Source organism: Mus musculus, chromosome 15 (genome assembly GCF_000001635.26).
Source record: "Mus musculus strain C57BL/6J chromosome 15, GRCm38.p6 C57BL/6J".
NCBI classification, from domain to species: Eukaryota; Metazoa; Chordata; class Mammalia; order Rodentia; family Muridae; genus Mus; species Mus musculus.
In genome coordinates this window covers 12,461,281-12,480,408 of record NC_000081.6, presented here as the reverse complement: position 1 = coordinate 12,480,408, position 19,128 = coordinate 12,461,281, and the positions used below count along the sequence as shown (strand labels likewise).

At 45.6% G+C, this 19,128-nt stretch overlaps 1 protein-coding gene across 17 annotated transcripts in view; it reads left to right on the top strand.

Moving 5' to 3' along the window:
• Positions 1 to 19,128, top strand: part of Pdzd2 (PDZ domain containing 2) — a 380,258-nt gene that overhangs the window by 259,560 nt on the left and 101,570 nt on the right. The window contains exon 1 of one of the 17 annotated variants that reach the window (XM_017316734.2): positions 12,965 to 17,153. The exons of the other annotated variants lie outside the window; for them this stretch is intronic. The gene's annotated coding sequence lies outside the window, so the exon portion shown is untranslated. Of the gene's footprint in view, positions 1 to 12,964; positions 17,154 to 19,128 lie in introns of those variants that run through there. 17 annotated transcript variants of the gene reach the window in all.

The following is a 19,128-nucleotide window of genomic DNA, read 5'->3' as shown; positions in this document are numbered from 1 at the left end:
GTGTGGAGACACAGGAATAGGGGGCTTCGTGAGTTCTATGAGCCTCAGCTCTGAGAAGCCCTCCTTCCCCCAGAAGAGTGGGTCCTGACATGCCAGCACTCACAGGTTGGCCAGGGGTGGCCTAAAGGGGGAAAGGAGGAGACTGAAAAGGCTTTAGCAGAACCGAACAAAAGATTTTATTGAAACATTAACACGGGAGCCTTGTGCTCAGTGGTTTCAGTCATTTCCAGTGACTTTAAGCCTGTTTACCCCTGCTGGGCTGCAGTAACACCTCCTGTGGTAGAATTACCTAGAGACTTGATGAGGGAGAAGAGCTTGTTCCAGCTGCTTTGTTCGTTAGTTCAAAGATAACCTTACTTTCTTCTTTATTATCGTGTGTGTGTGTGTGTACATGCATGTATATGTGTGGGACACATGCTTGTGTATGGAGCCACAAGGGTTTTTGTTTGTTTGTTTGTTTGTTTTTGCTTTTTCAAGATAGAGTTTCTCTGTGTAGCCCTGACTGTCCTGAAACTCACTATGTAGACCAGGCTGGCCTCGAACTCAGAAATCCCCCTGCCTCTGCCTCCCAAGTGCTGGGATTAAAGGTGTTCGCCACCACTGCCCAGCTGAGCCCCAAGGTTAATATCAGGAGCCATCATCCCCTGTAGCTCTTCCATCTTATTGAGGCAGACTCTCTCAATCAAACTCAGAGCATACTGATACAGCTAGTCCTACCAGCCAGCTTGCTCTGGGGGAACCCCCTGTGTACTGGTTATTTCTCTATTGCTGTTATGAAACACCATTGCCGAGGCAATTTACAAAAGATCTGGGCTAACAGCCCCAGGGGGTTAGAGTTCATGCTGGTGAAGTCAAGGTTCGGCAACAGGAACAGGAAGCTGGTGGCTTGCAAGCTGAACTCCAAGCAGGCTGGGAATGAACAGTTTAAGCTTGAAAACCTTAAAGCCCGCCCCCAGTGACATACTTCCTCCAACAAGGCCACACCTCCTAAGCATCCACAAACCTCAGTATCAGTGAGGGACCAAGCGTTCCAAAGCCTGACGCTGGGGGAGGGAGACTCACCCAGGCTTGCTATATCCAAACTGAGGCTCTTGTGCGCATACAAGCTTGTTAAACACTGAGCCATTTCCCTAACTTACACATTTTTAAAAATTAGAAAAGATTAACAACTAAAGCACACTAAGAGGAGCCAGTCCAGGAGACGTGACCAAGTGACGGTTTCCCCCTCATATGTAACAGAGGGACAATGTAAAACACCAGGTCGGAGCACAACAGCTTTGAGGTTGCAAGCATCAAGCAGTTCGCCAGAAATTAACGCTAAATATTACAGATTGGCAGGATTTTGGAAGCCCACAGAAGGCAATGGAAGTGTAACGATCTTGGCTTATGGGGCAAAAAGCAAGGAAGATTTGGTGGCCGAGGACCATGTTTGATGTCATGACTGTTAACACTAACTAGTACAGATAGAATAATGCATTTGGGATTCATCTGCACAGTTTTATGTATCAAAAGTCTGTTCCTTTGTACTGCCGAATTGCATTTCTGTGTATATATGTGCCACAGATGTCCATTGCTTCAATTTTGAATATAGGTTTTATTTCTGTTTCTGACTACATTTTGAACCAAGTTACATCTCCTTGGTTTTTGTTGTATTTTTTGGAAGGAAAAATCTAGTCAGCATCTTTAAAGGAAATCAGCCATTTTTCTAACATTATGCCCCTTTACTAAGTTGTAATTATTATACTTACAGAGGTGCCAGGACCTAACATCTCTTTAAATGGCCTTCAGTGTAAAGTTGGATGTGCCCCATTGAAAGTCTATTGTAATGATTTTGAGACATCGATGCCCATGGTTAATTGTATCATGAGTGCAGCACTCGGAAATTCAGGTTCGAGTGGAGAAGGGGTATCATGAAAGAGAGTGATGAGGAATAATTATGTGATGCAAATGTCTGGATTCAGACCCTTTGATTACAGAAAACCTCGGATTCCTCGACGTCAGTTGCAGGCTTGTGGGATGCTGCTCAGAGCCTGGAGATCCGTTCTAAACACTCAGTGATCATCACCAGGGCTGGTGAAGCAAATTGGTTGCTGCTTTTCACTGTGGAAAGCCTTGCTTTACTGTAACCTTCATTAAAGAACAGTCGTTTGGGATATACATTCCTCACCATAGTTCTTGCAGCTGGTGCATGGACTCTGTAGGCATCTTTTTAAACTTTATTATTCTAGTTCTCTTACTCCCTCTGTGCCCGTGGGGTGGGTGGGTGGGTGGGTGGGTACGTGTCCAGGTTCCACAGCATGCGTGTGGGGGTTAGAGGATAACTTTCAGGAGTTAGCTCTTTCTTACCATTAGAGGTCCCAGGGACCAGTACCACACTGTCAGTTCTGCACAGAATAGCTTTTCCCTGCTGAACCATCCCACTGGCTCAAAATTCTTTTAAGAATACCAGATTGTATTATATTACTTTGTTACCCATAAATAAATGACATCTCATCAAAATATTTTAATTGGTTTTAAATTCACAACAAAAAAACATCTGAAAAGAATCATTTGGGGACTTGCTCGAGCTAACATTCATCTGGAAGTGGGGGAGAGTGAGCGAAGAGCTCAGAAATTTTTTGCAAACTAAAAGCCGGGCAGGGTGCGTTCTCACCAGTCTGCGTGTTGTGCTTTAAAGCTGTAGTCATTAAGATAGTGTGGTGCGTGACTCAACCAACAGACCCGGAACAGGGGAGCGAGTCAAGACAGTCCTGTGTATAGCAAGAAGTTTCACATATGGAAATTTCACGTTTTGAAACGGGTCTCCATGACGGGGTAATGAGCAAGCGTTACTGAAATAATTAGCTGTAAAACTCTGTGGGGCGGGAGTATAAAGTTCAATACTATCTTACAGCCTACGGAGAGAGAGACTCCAGAAGGGATGAACACTGAAGCAGTCTGCAAAAGTGGTAGTAAGAGATAGGCGTGTATTTTATTTTCTGGGGCTGGGCAGTCTGAAGGAAGACTCAAGGTACAGGAAGCAGGAGAAAGGCAGACACTGTAGGCCGTAAGGGCATAGCAGTGAACGCGTCAGACTGGGATGGTTTGGGGTGATGGGACTCGGTACACTTACCCTGCATGTGAACGTGTTTATAAGAGTGTTTCCCAGGCTGTGGGGTTTTTCCAATGTGCTCACCATGTTATGGTAAACACACACATAAATTATGGCAGTCACAATTATTTTAAAACCCTGTTTCTCACGGTGATTTGCATTTGGAAACCCAAACTGTGACCCCATATCTAAATGCTTTTTGTGAGATTCTCTTGATGTTTCGAAAAGCGCTGCCTCTTTATTATTGCGGATGCTCTTGAGTTTGTTTTCCCGTCGTTTCTGATCACTGCCCAGTGCAGAAGGCAAAGGAGTCAGTTCTGGTTTGAGATGACAAGTGACCATTAACTTGCAGAATGTCTCAGAAGCACACTATATTCCGGGGAGAATGGGCACACAACACAGACTCGAGGCTGCCAGAAGACCAAGAACCCTCCTTGAGGGAATCCTCTACCTGAATTAGCATGAGTAAAACCTGCTTGCAGCTATCTGGGGAGGATCCAGCAACAGGGCCAGGCACCAGGTATGCCAGAGAGGTACCTTCTCCACAGGAATCATGGGGAGGTAGACACAGGAGTCCAACAGTGCTGTACTGACCCGTGTGGAGACTCTTGCTGAGCTAGCACTCCTGCATGGGATGGGTTCACAGAGAGTCCTACAGGATGCCACCTCACAGGGACGACTTGCTTGGTGGGTACCTGGATCTTCTGGGCACTACCACGGAGTTGCCGCTCTCCACCATGTGGTCCATGGCCCTGCGGCTGGTCCCCAGCTGGCCAGCATCCCATACACTCCATATGAACTCTCAATCCTTTCTTTCCCGGGTAAGGATTTTTATTATTTTTAGTATTTGCCTCATCTCCATATGTGCAACAGTAGGCCGGGATGAAGTCATTGCAACACTGTATCTCACTCTTTATGTCTAACTAATACCTCATTGTCATGGTTGCCCCGTTCAGATAAAGAAACTAAGGCAGGAGAGAAACAAAATTTGTCTGTATTTGTTTATGTTGTCTTCCTTTTTCTCCCCTAAGATTTATTTATTTTTATTTATATGAGTATACTGTAGCTGTCTTCAGACACACCAGAAGAGGGCATCGGATTCCATTACAGATGGTTGTGAGCCACCATGTGGTTGCTGGGAATTGAACTCAGGACCTCTGGAAGAGCAGTCAGTGCTCTTAACCGCTGAGCCATCTCTGCAGCCCTTCTGATGTCTTCCTAATCGGTGTTTCTGCTTGGTGGTTGTTATTTCCTTCCTGCCTCTGATGCTGAATAGCTTATTCTTCTCATAGTTCCTTAAGGAACTTAGGTTGAGAACTTCTTTTTCTGGATTGGCAGTATTTCTGGAAACATCTCCCCACCCCCCACCCCCCACCCCCAGTACTGTCCTGCTACTTCTAGGAATTTGGATGGGTTGAGATTCACACTTCAATCTCTCTTAAGATAGTTTCTGATTAACCTTTTGATATCTATCTCTCTCTCTCTCTCTCTCTCTCTCTCTCTGTCCATGAATTTGTGAATTTTTTCTGTCAACATCTGGACTCATCCCGACGTGGTTGGAAAAGATACTTGATATGAATTTAGTCTTCCCAAGTATGTTAAGATTTGTTTAGTAGTGCCAGGTGTGGTGGCCCACGCCTTTAATCCCAGCACTTGGGAGGCAGAGGCAGGCGGATTTCTGAGTTCGAAGCCAGCTTGGTCTACAAAGTGAGTTCCAGGATAGCCAGAGCTACACAGAGAAACCCTGTCTCGAAAAAAAAACAAAAACAAACAAACAAAAGATTTGTTTAGTGGTCTGCCATTTGTTTCTGGAGAATGGTCCCCATGTTCTTTGAGCATATGCATGCTGTTGAAGAGAGTATGTTGTATAATTGGTTTGATTTGCTTGGCTCGTAGTTGTGTTCAGATCTGCTATTTTCTGATTTCCTCTGAAAGACTTGTCTCTGGTTGGAAATGGCACCTGGCAGTTCTCTGCTGTAAAACAGTTCGTTTCTCCCTTCAGAGCTGCTAAGGTACTTTATATAGCAGGTGCTCCAGTGTTGGGTCAAATGACAGTAGAAAAGAGCAGGTGTTGATTTTCTTAAAGGATGAACATTTGGAGAGACTAGAAAAAAAGACAGAAAATAAAGCCAGGTGTGGTTCATGCCCTAGCACTAGGGAGACAGAGACAGTTGGAGCTCATGTGAGTTCAAGGCCAGCCTGGTTTGCATATCAAGTTCCAGGTCAGCCAGGACTACATAGTGAAGCCTTGACTCAGGGAGGGGGAGGAAGAGAGGGAGATGTAACAACAACAACAAAAAGGTAGAGGATTCCAATAAATAAGAATATAAATAAAAGAGAAGTCATCACTGATACTACAAAAATAAACTACCAAGAGTCTGCGAACGGGGGCAGGCTGAAGAGATGGCTCAGTGGTTAAGAGGACTTGACTGTTTTCCCAGATATTAGGAGGTCAGTTCCCAGCACTTGTGTGCTGGCTTACAGCCATCCTAAACTGCACTTCCAGGGGAAAATGCACTTCAAGTGCCTCCTTTTGGCCTCCGTTGTTACTAGGCACATAAGCATGCATGCATACATATAAACATACATGCATGCAAGCTGAGCACTCAAACAAATAAAAATAAATAAATCCGTTTTTAAGAGCCATTGGACAATTCTCATAAATTGAAAGTTAAATCATTACAACATAAAGACTCTCAGCCGGGTGTCTCTTCGTGGGTAAAGGCAAGGTGCTACATTTGTACACAGTGGGCTAGTACTCATCCTTCAAAAGAAAGTGAATGTCATTTATGACATGGATGGATGCTATTATAAATGAACTAATAAGCCAGGTACAGAAACACAAGTAGCTCATGTTCTCACTTAAAAAGTTGGGCTGGAGAAATGGCTCAGTGGTAAAGAGTGCTGACTGCACTTCCAGAGGACCCAAGTTCAATTCCTAGCACCCACATGGCAGCTCACAACAGTCTGTAACTTCAGGCTCCAATACCCTCACACAGACATACATGCAGACAAAACACACAAAAGTGCACTTTTTTTTTTTTTTAACTCAGAGCTGCAGAGAATATAATGTAGTTGCCAAGGACTGGTGGAAGAAAAGTCAAGGCGACATTAATAGAAAAGTACAAAATTTCTGTGGGACAGAAATAATAAATTCTGGAGATCTGTTTTATACCGTGAGTCTTACTGGTGTGTTTTATAGATGGAAACTGCACAGATAATAGATCTTAAATGTCTTCTGCTACCAAGGAAAGCGTGTGATGCACCAGAGGGCTTCACTTCTCATTTCACAGAGCAAATGCATGTGCATCACGTTGTTTACATGTAAACACCATTTTTATTTATCGTGTCTCAATAAAGTTGGAAAAATAACAAAGATGAAATCACAAATAAAGGGAGGGCAAAAGTAACTGACTTTCCCATCACTCACTTAGTAAATGAGCGGACCGATCTGCCAGTTCCACTGACTGCCTTCTGTCCTGGCTGGCGGGAATCTCACCCGCCCATTCCCCGGGGAAAACCACACACACTTCCCATCCTACAAAAACAGTTCTCGAATCTCTTTCAGTCAAGGGTTCAGCAAGTTCCTAAAATTGCAGCTTTCCTCCCCTTGAACACCCCCACTCCCTCCAAGGACACCTTTCTGGAACTGGCACAGATGGCACAAAAGGCTCTCTGAAGAGACACCTCCTCTCTCACTGTTCCACTGACAGACTAGGTATAGAGTAGCAGCTTCCTGGTCTATCTTACAGATGTTGGTGGTCAGATAATGATGCTGCTAATAGTGACACTCATAAGGCCTGAAAGGTGAGGTCTGGGCAGGGCAAATGCCAGAGTCTCCAGTCATGTTCTTGACATGTCTGTCATACCTAACTAACAAGATTAGCATTCTGAATGCTATGAGAAATGAGGGAGTTGTTATCACATCAACAGATGCTCTGATAACTTGTCAAATACAGTAAGACAATGGGCAAAGAAAGAACAGTCATAGCACAGGTTAGCTCCCCCAGTAGTCTGTAAAGAAAGAACAGTTGTAGCACAGGTTAGCTCCCTCAGTAGTCTGTAAAGAAAGAACAGTTGTAGCACAGGTTATCTCCCTCAGTAGTTTGTAAAGAAAGAATAGTAGTAGCACAGGTTAGCTCCCTCAGTAGTCTGTAAAGAAAGAACAGTTGTAGCACAGGTTAGCTCCCCCAGTAGTCTGTAAAGAAAGAACAGTCGTAGCACAGGTTAGCTCCCTCAGTAGTCTGTAAAGAAGGAACAGTCGTAGCACAGGTTAGCTCCCTCAGTAGTCTGTAAAGGCAAGCAATAGACTTTCTTCTCATCTTCATTGCTCTTTAGCAATCTGTTCCGTGTGCTGGGTGAGGAGATGGGGTAAGATAACAGCACCCTTGATACCTCCTGACTCCTGACACAGAAGCCGTCACCAATCACTCAGGAGCCCTGACTCTGACACCACCTCAGGCTCCCACCCTCGCCTCAGTGGGCAAGCAGTGCTGGAAAGTAGCCAGCAGTTGACCAAGACCTTCCAGAGGGTTGTGACATTGTAAAGGATAATAATGGGTCACACCTTCAATGTGTGAATGAAAACTAGCAAGTGATAGTGTGGCTTAAAGATGTTCTTCTGAAAGAGAACGGTTTGGGAGCACAGACTGAATGCATGAGAGGACAGGTACATGGGCTTGTGAGTTGGACATGTAGGTTCCATCAGATGATCAGCTCTGTCCTCTAGGGGGGATGGGGGAGTTTCCCTCATTCCGGGATCTTAACCCCATCCACCTAGATTTCACTTCATGAGCACGTGGGGGATCAGTGGTTAGACCGGAAGCAAAAGAAATGCTCATGATTGAAGTTGTTGAAGAGCATAGCAGTGATGGTCTCTCTGTCTCTCTCAAGAGTCCCCACCCCATCCCACCCCAGCCACACACACAGTGCACGTACATCATCCTGTGACTTAGGAGGTGGAGGCAATAGAATCAGAAGCTTAAGGGTAGCCTTGGCTAGCTAGATGGTGAGTTGGAGAGCAGCCTCGGCTACATGAAACCCTGCCTCAAACAAACAGTACCTCTAAACGTTTAATTAAGTTAGACTCATCTAATTCAAGTCTTACCCTGAGGCTAGTGGGATGGCTTAGCCGGTAAAGGGGCCTCCTAACCCGACCATCTTCCTGTCTTGTTCATTCTTCTCAGTCTCAGAGACAAAAGATTCCCTCTTCATTAGGATCCTAACTAAGCACATTAGGATCCTAAGTTGTTTTTTCCCATTTCTTAAAGTGAGAATATTCACATTTTAAAGCTAAGAATGCATGCCACAGCTTTTCTTTGGGATTACTGGATCTCCAGACATTCCCTGAACACTTTGGCGACGCTGTTAATTAAAGTAAGTGCTATTCAAATGCAGCACTGGAATGGTGCATCTAATAAACGGAGGTGGCTAAGCAAGCAATCACGGGGCGGTAGTGTATACAGCAGGGATACACCAGACAGAGAGGAGATCTGCATCCCGAGCCAAGCAGAGCAGGGCGGATAGAGACTGTGTTACTCGGGACAGTGAACTGCTAGAACAAGCTGTTCATTTCTAGAGTTTTTCATTTAACATCTTCGGACCTTAGTTGAGTGTAAGGAGTTGGAGCGCAGAGAGAGATCCCAGCTACAGGGGAACCACTGTGTGCTTTGAGAAGTGATTCCACGTCACAGCTGGGAACCTTCGCTCACATCCTGTCCTACAGACATTAAACATGGCCATTTTAAAACACACCAGGAAATCTTACATAATTAAAGTTCAAAAATTCCTAACATGGAAGATTTAGGACAGAGGGGTTGGTTGGGTTTTCTGCTGCTCATATTATAATTGCTAAGTAATTTTTTTTTCCATTATAAAATCCTTACTTCTAATGAGCTCAAATGCTATGTATTTAAATCCCAGCCCATACATCATTCCTGCCTGTATGCAACAGTCTCAGCGAACTAAAGCGGGGTATGCCATTCATGAAAGGGGGGAATTCTTCTGATGTTTAAAAAGTGTTAACGCCGAGTTTAAACCATATTCTCAGAGTAATACAAATAAAATGGTTTTATCTCCACATAAAACATGACAGAGTCATCTTAAGTGGGTCTTAGAAATTGGGCATCTTGCTATGTAAGCTCTAGGTCACAACGTCTGAGAAACTAGCCAGGGAGACATCGTTAGGGTCCACAGGGGCCTCACGCCCTGGGTGGTATAGACAAAGAGCTTCTCTCTGAGCACAGGACTGGGCTCTTCTAGCAGTTCTGAGGGAGGGACCTCCTCCTGCCCCAGTGCCTGGAGTTGGAGGCAGTCTTTTATGCTTGGGTGATAGGCAGACATCCCAAACTCCTCCTTTTCCTCTTTGTGTCTCCCCTCAGGACACCCTTTGCATTAAGAGTCCATCCGAATCCAGTATTGCATGTCTTAATATGATTATGTAATAATTGATACAATTACAATAATTAATCCATAATTGCAACTGTAGGGCCTCAGCTTCCAACTCATATTCATTTTGCAAGTGCTATTTATTAAAAATAATTAAAATGTTTTTTGTTGTGACATTTTCATACTTGCATACCAGGTATACACTTCGGTCATATTTACCCTTCCATAGTCTCTTGACCTCACCCCCACTCCTGCTGGCCCCACCCTGCCTCCTAATAATTGCCTCGTTCTCTTTTTCGGAACATAGGAAATATTCTTATCTCTGGGGTCTGGCTTAGTTTGCTTAATATGATGATCTCCAGTCCCATCCGTTTTTCTGCAAAGTATTAATTTCATCCTTCTGTATGGCTCAAATAATGTTGCATTGTAGACTCTACCACACTTTTGTTTACCTGTTCCACTACTGACAGGCACCTGGGGCGGGTTCTGTAAGTTGGCTCTATTGAGTTGTGCTGTGGTGGCTCACAAGCCCTCACCTGCTCGTGCCTGTAAAACCAGGCCATCTGAAAGCAGAGGCATTCGCTATCCATACCAGCATGGTTTGAAGGATCACATGTCTGCAGCAACCTTCTCTGAACACATTGTGCAGTCTATCTATTGTAGTATACTGAAGCATTTAATGTGAAAACAACTGAGTTTTAGGGAGTCCTTGCTCAGAAAAGTTTGGGAAAGGCCCTTATGAAAGGTGGTTGAGTCACTGGAGGCAAGACGCTATCATCCAAGAGTTTGTAATAAGTCTGTAACAAGATCTGGAAGCAGTAGTTCTGACTTTAGGTCAGAGGTGAGCAGATACCAGCAGAGGCAGTCACTTCACACTCCTACACACACACAAACACACACACACACACACACACACAACATTCCGCACAGGCACTCACCTGACTGGTTTGTGGCCATCCCCTCTGTCACTGTGAGCTGTGGGCATATGTTACAAAATACAAAGGGGCCAGCTGATCTAGTGTCCTGCTCAGGATGGCCAACCTCCCAGACTCCCCCTTGAGTTCTGGGCCAATTCTAGTATGTCTAGGGCCAGCTTGAGAGTTCAAGTGAGGCCAGAAAGCTCACAGTGACTCTGAGAGTGAGGGACCCAACCTCTGGCTAAATGGACATGGGAGCAAAAGCAAAGAGCGCCATTAGTCTCAGCTCTCACTGGCAAAGAGCAAGGCCTGCACCTAGCTGTACTCTGTTGTTACCTATACTCACCATCTACCCCAGGTGTGCACACACAACCCCAGCATTCTGAGCACAATGGGGTTCAGGCAGCTGTCAGTACTGTCCTTCTGGGCTTCAAGTGCATTGTCACGGTCTCTCTCCTAGGGTGCATTCCTTTTTAAGGCTCCAGTTTTGAAACCTCTTTCTGACCATCTGTCTGCCCAGGTGAATTTGATTTTTTTTTTTTTCCTTTTCCTGAGACTTATTTCCCTTGGCCCAATTCTTGTGATAGTTTCAGTCTGACTGCTCCCTTTTGTCAATTCATCTTCTGGGAGGTTCCAACCTGGACAGAAATATCAGGTAACTCAACTTGTTGACCTGTAATTATCTGCCACATTTCTGAGTGGAAGGGTTGATATTTATTAGCCTCTAATGTGCTACGTAAGGAGACAACCATCTTGTTCATCATCCAGGCTAGTATTCCATTGCCAAACACTGGTCGCTGGGGTTAAGGTCTTGCTCAAGATCCAAGTGACATTGCTGAGACCCAAGCCAAGGGCCACCTTGCTCCAGATGTGCCTGTTCTGATGAATTTTCATAAAGCTGACGCTTTGTGTGTGATTCCGGAGATGAAATCTGGGCCCTCTTATCTGCTGGGTAAGCTGTCTACCATGGGGCTAAAGCCTCAGCTTTTCAAACTCTTTAGGAGTAAAGTATAGTCCCAGGCTAAGTCAGCCCTTTGCTCTTGGTGTTTCTGGCCAGTGAAGGAAATTTTTGTGAATGGCATTCATCCAACTTCTCAAACATGCCTCTACTGTTGCTGAGGTTTCAAGGGGTAAAAGATCCTTTATACAGTGTTGGGGAATGTCACTCAATCCAGCTACTGTGGAAATTGGTACGGAGGGTTCTCTGTATGCCCCCAGCTACCCTGTTCCTGGGTACCTACCCATGGGCGGTAACTCTACACATGTTCTTGGCCTCACCATTCACAGTAGGCAAGCTGTGGGGTCAGCCTGTGCACAGAAAGCACGGTGCATATTCACCACGGGATGCCAGCCCTGAGGAAGAGCGAATCATGACATTTTCAGGAAAATGAATGGAACTGGAGGTTGCCGTAGTAAGCAAAGTAAGCCAGACACAAGTATTGTTTGTTTTAACACAAGCATAGGATCTGTTCTTTTGGATTTTTAAATAAACCAGAAAGTGGTAGTCAGGCTGCAAACAGGATAAGGGGGACATCTGGGGGCAGGTGTGTAAGATAGGGTAGTTGGGAGGGTGAGTACAGTCAAAGACAATAATGCATGTATATATGGAAATGTCACAGTGGAACTCAACACACATATATGCTAATTTTGTTAGATAATAAGCAAGTTTTATTTTTAGGGTTTCTTTTTCCCCCTGCTTTTTCAAACTTTATTATTCTTTGAAAATGTCGTATATGTGTACAATATACCTTAATCTCATCTACCCTGACTCCCACTGACTCCTCCTCACCCAGTAGTTAGGAGGGTTAGCTGCTCCACCGGAGGACCTGGGTTCAATGCCCACCACCCATATAGTGGCTCACAACCATCTGTATCTTCAATTCCAGGGGATCCAAACCCCTCTTTTAGCCTACATGGGTACCAGGTACACACATAGTGCAGATATACGTACAAGCAAAACATCCATAAACATAAAATAAATAAGTTTTAAAAGAATAACCTGCTGAGGGCTGGAGAGATGGCTCAACAGTTGAGAGCAGTGGCTGTTCTTCCTAGAGGATGTGGGCTCAACTTCCAGCACTCAAATGGCAGCTTACAACTGCCTGTAACTCCAAGATCTGATGCCCTCACACAGACATACATGAAGGCAAAACACCAATGCACATTAAATTAAAATAATTAAAAAAGAATAGCCCACTGAGTCCAGTTCAAGCTGCCGGTAAGTGCCTGAGTATGGGGCATGGGCAGCCCACCAAGATTCACCCTCCAAAGATGAGTGATGCTCCCTCTCACAGAAGCCATCCATTGCCAATAGCCTCTGGGTTAAGGATAGACTCGTTATACTTCTTTAAAAGCTGTCCTACTGGCTTCTTGTATGCTCAGATCCCCTGAGTGTTTTTCTGCTGTTATTTCCCACCCCGTGCTTTGGGGGGTGGGGAGGGGGAGGGGCTTCCCTGTGACTCTTGAGTGTATTGTCCTCGCTAGCCAGGTTCTCCAGGAAGCAGAGGCTGAGTTACAGAAGAATGTTGAACTGTGCGTGGCAGCAAAGGCTGGAAGGAAAGACACAGAGCAGATGAAGGAGGGGGAGCCAGTTCACCTGACCAAACCTGAGGTCTTCCAGCCCAGGGAGGAGCTCTGGCGACAGGGATGGCGTGGGTCAGGGGATGACAGGGGAGTCGGGTCTAATAAGACTCGTGTTCTTCTTTACCCATCATTGGCCAGAAAGTACCCCAGAAGAGTACTTGGCCAGTTTGATCCACCTCTGCTGGCCAGAATGGCTCCTGGTGCTTTGGTTTTAAGAAGGTTGACCTGAGAAGTTTACCACCAGAGGTCATGCGTTTAGTCACACTGGTCATCAGCAAGTCCCTACCTGAAGGAGCTCTGCATGGTGTGGTTCTGGCAGTCACCTAGCCCAGGAATTTGCTTGTCCCTCCTTGGCCTAGCTTATGAGACAGCATGCTATCTATCTTCCATGTGAACCCGCAAGAGTGGTGGCCATGCGGTGAAGGTTGGCAGCTGCAGGCAGATCATGCCCACTTATCAGAAAGAGCCCTCTCTCATTAGACAGTGAGGTCTCCATCTTGAGTAGGGCTGAGATTTGGAGAGAGAATTACTGAGGATAAGGTACCCCTGAGAGAGGCTAGCATTGCAAATATGTCCCGAATCCGCCATTTTGATCTGTCTCTGCTGGCCAGAATGGCTCCTTATTAGTGCTTTGGTTTTAAGAAGATTGAACAAATATTGTCTCCATTTTCCAGCATTATTGGGGGACTCATGCAAGCTCATTCCTCAGAGATGAAGTGGAGAAGCTTAGCCACTTCCCCCCACACCCTAAGAAACCAGTTTACCTCCTCTGTGCCAAGTGGGCCTGCCTGAAAATGCCCCTTGCTTCCCCTACAGCCCTTGTTTGTGGGTGTGAGACATAGTTGGGGTGTTTACTTACCAACTGACATAGAATTCCTGGTGATGCCAAGAGGCCTCTTTTGGCTGTTAAAAGTTGGCAGCCCTTTTTCTGGTTCCAAACCTGGTCTAGCAAGCAACATCTCAAGACAGGGCTTTGCCATGAATCCCAAAATTTCAGGGTTTGTTTGGAATAAGATGGATTTGAATCCTGGCTCCACCTTGGCCAACTCAATGGCCATGCTAATCTTACAAGCTTTGGCATTGTCACGTTGGAAAAGTGAGTCATGGGTTTTATCTGCCTAGGTTGTTTTGGATTGATCTGAGGTTCTGTGTTCGTAGACTTACAAGGCCTGCTGTTTGATGTTAATTAGTATTGGTCCCTGTCACCGGTTTCTATGGTAAAACTCACTGGTGTAGAGCACTTCTAATGTAAACACTGTTAAAAGCAAAATGTGGGTCTTTAACATTGGTACCCGCTCATCCTAAAATTGAAAGCTTTTTTTTTAACTGCTTCACATGCCCTTACTTTTAAAATCCCGATAAAGAGGGAACATGCAAAGACATTTATAATATCTGAACAAAACTCTGAACCAGAGGCTGCCAAGAACACACACACTATCAGAACACAGTGACAGTTACTCAGCGGATGCCAAGAATTTACCACCGTCCTCCCCACATCTGTCAGAAGACGTGCTTTGTCTGGTTTTCTAGGCTAGAGTTCTGTTGACTTGGTTTTCTTGTAACCAAAGGCCACCAAACCAGCAAGAATCCGAACAGATCACAAAGATGGACGGCTCACAGGGGGAGGGTCCAGCATTTCCTCCAGCTTCCTAATAGCGCCCTTTGCTGGAGAGGGGCATCACAAGCTAGCAGTCAGTCTGCATGGGCCTTGGTAGATCATGGGACCCGTGAGCCTGGCCGTGCCTTCCAGAGGCAGGGAAAAGGGGGAAAAGGAAGCTTCGATATGTACAGAAGGGATTGGACTGGGCAGGACGTCAGCCAGGACCTGTACATGGGGAGAGTTGCTTTGCTGTTTCTTTTGGGATCTTTTCTGACTTCAAAACAGTGAAAGCAATTTTGAAAAGGAACCCACAACTTTGAAGGAAACTCTTTTGACATAAGTGAAACCAGGCTTGGCACAAGGTGAGAGCAGACTCAGGCCAAACCCATGGAACCGACCCTGGAAGGATGGCGGCGAGCTAGAGAAATTGTTTCAAGATGGGTCTGGATCCACTTGAAAGTCGGGGAACCCGAGGGTGTAGACATTTCGTCAATGTCTGAATTAGTGTGTGAGAAGCCTTGTCTGCCCCCCTGAGACACGGGCTCACGGGGGTCCTATCTTCTTCCCTCAGTTACCTCTGTGGAAGGGAGAGGAACATCCTGTGGACTTGGGAGGTCGCCTGCTGGTTGTGATCTGCCAGCTGTGGCTGGTTTGGGGAAAGCAAAGGAGAAAGGAGATTCCAGCAGCTTTGACTACAGGAAGAACTTGGGAGATGTGGCAAGGAGAGTATGGGATTCTGTCCTCACATTCTTTTTTAGGCGGTGGTGGATTTGAGAAGATGAATTGAATGTGATCTCTTAAACGTTCATTCTGGAGCATCGATAGCAGCCTCTTGCAAGGGAAGATCAGGGGCAGCCTATGTGGAAAGCCTAGGAATCGGCCCAGGGCACAGCCTCTCAGAACTGCAGACTGTGTGAACGCTTTGAGGAAAGCGGTCTCCACTGGAGCTCATGGAATGTACTGGAAAGGGCCCGGCTTCCGTTTCCCTGTTGAGAAGTTAACTGGCATCACAAATGGAGAAGGCATCTTAGTATTAGTATTTGCTGGAGAGGCTGTGAAGTCAACCCTATTACTCTGAGATGTGAGCTTCTGAGATGACCTTGTGTGGAAATCCAGATGATTTTCCCATCAGCCCCTGGACCTTGCTGCTCCCCTCTGGTCATCTCTCTGCAGTATTGGAATAAGTCCCCTTATTCCCAGAAGATCTTAGAAGGGAACTGAAAGAGCACAGCATCTGCTTCAGTACAGAAAAGATGTTATAACATCTCGGAGGCGTTATGCGAGATCAGGTTGAAGCAAAAAGAACGCGTCTATACTTAATGCTGAGAGGCACAAATGCCTCCGCTGTCCTGAAGGCTGACACCCAGGATTTAACCAGGATGCTGCGGACACTGCATATTAGATCAACTTCAGATGCACATTGATTTACATTTAGGTGCCCATAAAATGTTGAGCAGCTTTTATAAGCCTGGTGTTAAGGAACAGAACCAATTACAAGCCAGCTATTCTGTGTAAGTTCTGCTGTAAGTGAAGAGCTGTCATCTTGTCCTACTGGTGGGACACTGCTTAGCCTGCTGGAGTCTCGAGAACGATGGCAAAGAAATGAGGTCTCTGGGTCAAGGATGACAGGCAGTTCATTGTTCACAGGAATAATAGTAACTAAGTCTTACTCTGTGTTTCACTCAGTCTTGCTTACTGTGCTCCATTACCCAAGGCCGCTCGTTCTGAAGATAGGAAATTGAAGGTTTTGGAAGTAATTCATAATTTTAAATTGGGTGCCATCCTTAGTAGCACAAGGATACCCCTGGGTTATCTCACTCTGCTTTACCCAGGATGCCCAGGGTCACCAGGCTGTCTCTACTGCCCACATGCTAGTCACTTTGCTGACTTGGTTAGTAGGACAACTGTCGTGCTAAGCAATTGATTGCGTTCAGATAACCCCAGTTTTCCTAAATTATAGTAGTGAAATGCCAGGGCAGAATTAATGACAATTCAGATGTGCCAATGAGGAACCAAAGTGAACAGCTGAAAATGAATATAGAAAGGAGAACAATATACAGAGTAGGTGCCATCCCTTAAGCAAGCATCTGCTGGGAGGTCTTGGAATACATTCCCATGGATAAACCTGGATTCCCATAGCCAGATATATTGGTGCCTCTCCAGCATTTCTCCGGGCCCTGGTTCCCTATGGCACGCACCTCCATCCATAGTCAGCATTTAATTTTCACTTTGGAGCTGTGTGACGTTCACAGGTTTTCTTAGAGAAGGTTGTGGACATCTTATCCCTCAAATGCAAGCTCTCTGGGAGGTGGCACCTGAGACAGACTGCCCACGAGTACCCGGTCCCTCCCGCTCTGTGGATCTGTCTGAACTTGAACTTGCTTCACTCTGTTTCCCAGCCAGGTCTTCCCTAGGAAATTAATCTCCTTGTATTTAATATTTCCTCCCAACCCACACTTCTTTGGAATCTCTCAACAGCCTCAGAGGATGCTCTGGAATGCCTAGGCTTAACACATCTCCAAAAACCACAAGTTGATGGCTCCTCCTCCTCCTTCTCTGGAAAAACCAGTCATAGGTAAAAATAGTTCATCTCCAGTCTTCCATTGTTAGACAGAGAAATGGGTAGCACTTCATCTGTGTGTGTGTGTGTGTGTGTGTGTGTGTGTGTGTGTGTGTGTGTGTGAATGTGTGTGTATGTGTGAATGTGTGTGTGTGTGTGTGTGTGTGTGTGTGTGTGTGTGTGTGTGTTTTGACTTACCCTGTATCCCAGGCTAGCCTCGGACTCACTTTGTAGCTCAGACTGGCTTGTGTCAATCCACCTGCCCTGGCTTCCCAAATACTAGGATTACATATGTGAGCCACCACTTCAGGTTTCCACTGTTGTTCTATGTAACTCAGATCTGATACAGCCGGTGACAGAGTGCATCCTTAGCATGTGAATGGCTAAGGATTCATCCCCCTGCTCCAAAACACAAAACTGACCCTGTCATCATAACTCACATGTGAACACCCTCCTTTGGTCAGGGCTTGTTGGCATGTATTCCGAATACCTGACATTCTGAGATGAAGCAGGAATTGCTGCTTTGTTGAGTTACAGAATTACTTTAGAGTTCTTGAGTTATAGAAATTGCAAGAGCAGTTTCCAGTGCTGGACATCCAAGTTACTTTGAAATAAAGAACTATAATAAGGGAATGCTTGGGCTGGAGAGATGGCTCAGTGATTAAGAGCACTGACTCTTCTTCCAGAGGTCCTGAGTTCAATTCCCCAACCACATGGTGGCTCACAACCATCTGTAATGAGATCTGATGCCCTCTTCTGGTGTGTCTGAAGAGACAATGTTATTCACATATATAAAATAAGTCTTTTTTAGGGGGGGAGGGTCTAGGCTACAATTGGAACCTCTGTGCAAGGTAGCTGGAGACATTTCAGCTCTTATGGAGAACTCAAGTCCAGTTCAAGTATCCATGTGAAGAGGCTCACAGCTGCCTTCGACTCCATCTTCAGGGGCGTCTGATGTTCTCCTCGGACCTTCATAGGCACTTCCACCCACAAACCCATATCTGTACACAGACATGTTCACGCACAGATGCACACATCCACACACAATTTTAAATCTTTTTAAAAATATAATAAAACCTCCCTGCCAGATATTTCTTCGTTTTGAAATCATCAGGGGGTGGGGGCGAGGGCTGGGGGCGGGGTAGGGGGTAGGGGGGGTTTAAAGTAAAGCTTTAAATGAATTAATAATTTTCTTTGCCAAAAACAAATCTAAGGTAGGAGTGAGGGGGAATTTGGAATGCTATCATAGAGACATGTCCGAAAAGCCAGTTAAACCCTGTTTTGTGAAGAGGAAATCTTCTGTGTTTCTAAACCTCACACGACACTCGTTGCGATCAATTTATCCTTTCTCAACTGCTGTGCTGTTGATTCATTCCCAGCGCAGCTCAGGCCGAGGCTGGTTACCCCACACAAATGTGCTTGGAGGCACAGTCAGGTGAGATGTGTTTGAGCTGTGAATAGATTCCTGCCTCTGCTGTGCAAGTTGATTCTCCCTGGACTGGCTCAGTTACCTCCATTGTTGACTATTGTGAAGTGAGGCCAGCCTTTGCCGTCTCTCCCCGTCCTGTATGCATTCACTTACCCTTCCTCCTCCTGCCATAGGTGAGATGTGCCCACCCAACCTAGAACTCCGCAGCCATTAGCATCCTGAGCCAGAATAAACCTCTTTCCTTTATGAATAGCCAGGGCTCAGGTTTCTGGTAAAACAACCAAAAGCTAAGACCAACTGACTTCGAAGTTCAGCGTAAGGTTTCTGATGCTGAAGGTAGAAAGATGGGTATGTCTGCCAAGGGCTTGCTGTGAAACCATGAAGACAGTGGGACAGAGCAAAGAAGAAGACAGGCACCGTGACACACACAGATAGGTCTTAATGCCTCCTAGCCTGGTCTGCATGGTGAGTCCCAGGCCAGTGAGACAGCTTGTTGAAAAAGAAAAAAAAAAACACCTGGGCAATGACAGTCAAGGTCATGTCCTGTGGTCTTCACATGCA